This window comes from Nestor notabilis, unplaced genomic scaffold (assembly GCF_000696875.1).
Source record: "Nestor notabilis isolate BGI_N333 unplaced genomic scaffold, ASM69687v1 scaffold22058, whole genome shotgun sequence".
In the NCBI taxonomy this organism is placed as follows: domain Eukaryota; kingdom Metazoa; phylum Chordata; class Aves; order Psittaciformes; family Psittacidae; genus Nestor; species Nestor notabilis.
In genome coordinates, this window is record NW_009939932.1 from 40,751 (window position 1) to 45,857 (window position 5,107).

The 5,107-nt window shown below is 49.2% G+C and overlaps 1 pseudogene; it reads right to left on the minus strand.

Annotated features, from left to right (window-relative positions):
- Positions 1-446: 446 nt before the first annotated feature.
- LOC104410060 overlaps positions 447-5,107 on the minus strand; it is a 5,127-nt pseudogene continuing 466 nt past the window's right edge.

Here is a 5,107-nt window from a genome sequence, read left to right on the forward strand (position 1 = left end):
GCAGCAATATCCTACTGGCCAGTTCTCTGGCAAATACTGACATGGTTATTGCAGTGGAAGAAGCTCAGTTATAATTCACATAGGAATAGAAAGACTTCAAATAATTAACAGCTGCTAAAAATAGAACGCATGCAAAACTCAAAAATGCCCATGATTAAATATTTTCACAGCTATTTAGTACCTAAGATTTATTTGACCAACACTGTGCCTAAAAGTAGCCAAATTCAAGCGCTCCGCCTAAGCTTCTTTCAGATTTCTAGAAGCAGCTTTGAGGAAAATAGTTTGAGGGATACCAACTGAAAGGTCATCTTTAACTAATGAATCAGCAGACTTAGCTTCCAGGTCTTTTTCTGTGTACTACTCTCTGTAAAACAGATAACAATAAATACATAAAAGGACCCACTTAGAAAGCAAACAGGTAAATAATTACTGAATAAAAGCTTTACCTCTGCTCGTTGAGTGCAGGGCAAAACAGATGACTTTTCAATGGCATAAACATCCACCAAGTAGAGACGTGCTCCTTGCTCCCTGTCCAAAATGGCAGCAGTCTGGATGACACCAGTATGGCGCCCGATGGTGAAGAGGCGCCCAAGACTCTTATCTTCGCATCGCACGGACACAATGTAATATTCCACCTGAGCTTCAGAGCCCCGCGGACTTGATGCCTCAATAGATATCACATTTGTCCCGATAGGCTCGCCCTCTTTTAAGATGGTTATGTATTTTGGCTGAGTGAAAACAGGCCCATCAATCCCTTGCAGAATGATAGTCATCTCGGTGGTGGATCTTCTCCTTTCGGGGCCGAGATCCGTGGCAGAAACTATGAGATTGTACACGAGCTGAGAAGGCACCAAAGCCGACGCTACTCTTAAATCTCCACTATAGCGATCCACAATGAAGGTTTCGGTATCTCCGTTGACTATTTCATATTCCACTTCTCCATTGGCGCCCTCATCAGGATCTGCAGCAATAATTGTCGTCAGGATAGAACCGATCACCACCGAAGGGTCGGCTGCGAGGGCATTTTGCGATACGAACACAGGAACATTGTCATTTTGATCCGTCACCAAAATGGTCACGTTCTTCAAAGCAAATCGTCTGGACTCCACAGGAACAGCCTGGTCTGTGGCTTTGACTGTTAACTCAAAGAGGTTAGCAAACTCACGATCTATTTCAGCACTGGTAAATATTGTTCCTCTCACTTCGTCTATATGGAAATGATTACCCCTTGGCGTCTGTTGGATGATTGCATACGTTAACTGCCCATTAATATCTGCATCTGGATCATGAGCAGTCACAGAAATGACAGAGCTACCAACAGGAACATTCTCAACAATAGATTTAAAGATGTCCCCAGGAGGAAAATTAGGAGGGTTGTCATTGAAATCCCTAACGTGTATTACTACTGACATTGTAGATGACCGTGGTGGCCTTCCTTGGTCTTTTGCTGTTATATTTAGCTTATACAGAGATTGTGTCTCGAAGTCCAGTTTCTTTGCAAGAAAAATACTACCGGTGTTGGGACTGATGCTAAAGGTCCCATGATTGTTTGTCCCTGTAATGCTATAGTGGAGTTCAGCATTGTCACCTGAATCGGAATCAGTGGCAGTGACAGATGACACAAGTTCACCAACTCTCATATTTTCCAGGACATCCACCAAAAAGGTTGATTTAGGGAAGGAAGGACTATTGTCATTTTCATCCAACACATCAATGCTCAACAAGCAAGTTGAACTTAGGGAAACTGCTCCCGAGTCCACTGCTTGGATGACAAGCGAATATGATGCAGTAGCTTCATGATCTAGCTTGCCTACTAAGGTCACCTGGCCTGTGCTACTATCTATTGCAAACTGCTTTTCTTCATTTCCCTTGATTACGGAGTAGTGAATCAATCCATTAACCCCCTCATCAACATCTGAGGCAGAAACTCTCAGAACCTGTGTCAGATTTGCTGCCAATTCTGATATAGTAGCTTGGTACAGATCTTTCAAGAATTTGGGGGCATTATCATTGATGTCTTTCATGTAGATTTGTACAGTTGCCTGATCCTTTAGAGGCTTTGGCAACCCCTGATCTGTCGCTATTACCGTGAGACTAAATACTGCAGCTCCCCTCTGTCTCATAAGAGCTTCTCTGTCAAACTGATGAGTGCTTCTTATCTCCCCAGTTACCGCATTCAGCTCAAAATCTGGCTGCATATGCTCAAATGAATACCTGACTTCACCATTCGGCCCGAAGTCTTTATCTACAGCATTTATTTGCCCTACACGTGATCCACCTCTCTGCTCCTCTTCAAAGTAAAATACATAGTTGGTACTGTTGAACAGGGGCCTGTTATCATTTACATCCTCCAGAATTACAGTAACATTCACAGTAGCATTGAGTGGCTCAACTGCTCTATCAGAGGCCACAACCAGTAAAATATATCTCTCCTGAAGCTCACGGTCCAGTTCACTTTTTATATACAGCTGACCATCTGGGAATATGCCAAAGGCATCCCCAGTATTCCCTTCAATTATGCTATAAGCTATTTCACCGTTCACTCCCGAATCTTTGTCAGAAGCCTGCACCTTAAAGAACCTGGAATTCACAGGCTCCGACTCCAAAATGGTAATTTCATAGGAAAGCTGGTCAAACACAGGTGGGTTATCATTTACATCATGGACAGACACAGTCAGGATAAAGTTAGAGGACAGCTGTGGCACCCCCATATCCGAGGCCAGGATTTCAACCTGGTAAGACCCAGCATTTATGTCAAGCGGCCCTATTAAGCTTATGGCCCCAGTTTGTTCATTGATTGAAAACAAGCCCTTCGGGTTTTGCTTAAGGCTGTAAAGAACCAGACCGTTAACACCTTCATCAGCATCGAGAGCTCTGGCCTGGAATATGGTATGCCCAGCTTTCCAATTTTCAACCACATTTACACTTTCCACGGCGTGAATAAAGTGTGGAGAATTGTCATTTAAATCTTTGACAGTTATATTGACCACAGCATCTCCAGTTATCACCCCACCACTAGCAACCACCTTCAGCTGGTAAAATGCTTGCTCCTCCCTGTCGATAATACTGGCTGTGGTGATCTGCCCCGTCACTCTGTTGATGGCAAACATGCCCCTTTGGTCGCCCATCGTAATAAGGTAACTGATGTTGGTGTTGAGGTCCATGGTGGAAGCAAAAACAGTACCCACATGGTAACCTAGGGCAACATTTTCGAAGACAACAAAACTGTACACGCCCTGGCTGAAAACAGGAGGATTGTCCTGGGTGTCCAAGACAGTGATGGTGACAATGGCTTGGTTCTGCGACTGAAGATGGCCACCATCAGTGGCCACGATCTGCAACTGGTAAGCAGTTTTCTCCTCTCTGTCAAGAGCTATTTTTGTTGTGATGACCCCTGTCTGGCCATGAACTTGAAACCTGGAGGTGTCTCCAGCTGAGATGCTGTATTTGACTGTCCCATTGGGTCCCAGGTCAGGGTCTGTGGCAGACACTGTGGTCACATAGGTTCCAGCTGGCTCGTTCTCTTGGATATGGGCAAAATACTGAACAGGGTAAAACACAGGGCTATTGTCATTCACATCCAGGAGACTCACGTTAACTCGAGCTATGGAAGAAAGGGGAGGAGAGCCTAAATCAGTGGCCAGAACCTGCAGGGAGAAGTGAGCCTGCTCCTCCCGGTCCAGCTGTGAGATGGTGCTAAGCTTGCCTGACACTGGATCCAAACGAAATACGCGGCGAGGGGTGACTGAGGAGGGGCCAACCACAGCCAGCGCTGGTTCAGCTTCCTGAAGAGAAAAGCGGACGGTCCCATTGTCCCCCAAGTCCCCATCTGTGGCACTCAGGACCAGCAACTCAGTTCCTGATGGGGAGTTTTCAGCCAAGGACACCTGGTAGCCCTCAGGTTGACTGAAGCGAGGTTTATTGTCATTGACATCCAGGATGGTCACCACCAGCTGCGCGTAGGAGAACCTGGGCTGCACCCCTTGGTCCCGGGCACTGATGTTGAGCACCACCTGAGAAGCAGTCTCCCGGTCCAACCCGCTGGAGGCGGACGTGCCCGCAGCATGCCCAGCAGTGCCACCCTCGGGGCTAGCCGTGGTGACCAGCCCACTGTGCTCACTGATGCGAAACCAGCCAAGCTCATTGCCCGAGACAATGCTGTATTTGAGGTTGGCATTGAGGCCGGAGTCACGGTCCGTGGCACTCAGGCCCCTCACATAGCTGCCCAAGGGCACCTCCTCACTGATGTTCACGGTGTAGACCGACTGCCCGAACACAGGGGGGTGATCATTAATGTCATTCACAAAAATCACCAGGCTAGCCACTGACGAACGGCTCACAGGAGCTGCCGCCGCTCCATCAGGGGAAAAGGCAGAAGTGGGGGGACCCAGGGATGGTGGCGGGGCCCCATAGTTATCCGCCACTGCCACCGTAAGGTTATAGGCCGGGATACGCTCCCGGTCCAATGCAGCTGCTACCTTTATAAGGCTGAGGTTGGGTACCTTGCTGCTATGCACTTCGAAGTGCCGCTGCTCGTTCCCGGCCAGGATCGACACAGAGATGTTCCCGTTGGCTGCAGGGGAGTCGGCATCACTCACCGTCAGCAGGGCCACCACTGTGCCAGGCGCTGCGTTCTCATCCACGGAGGCAAAGCGGGAGGTGGCTGGGAAATAGCGAAACTTCACCCGGGGCTCATTGTCATTGACATCGAGCAGGCGGATGAGGGCCTCAGCCCGGCCGCTCAGCGCTGGCACCCCTCGGTCCATGGCCTGCACGGTCAGCGAGTACTGCTGCCGCACCTCGTAGTCCAAGCGCTCCCGGATGCGGATCACCCCGCTCTCAGGGTCCACCTCAAACGGGAGGCTGCCAGCCCCCTCCCCACCACCACCACCACTGCCATCACTTCCTTCCAGGCGGTAGCGGATGTCAGCGTTGGTACCTTCATCAGCATCAGCTGCAGTGACCTGGAGAACACTGGCCCCAACAGGCGCATCCTCAGGCACTCGTGCCTGGTAAAGAGTCTGGCTGAAGATGGGTGGGTTGTCATTGATGTCCTGGACGGTGACATTGACCTGGAGGTACCCTCGCCGCCGGGGCTCGCCCTTGT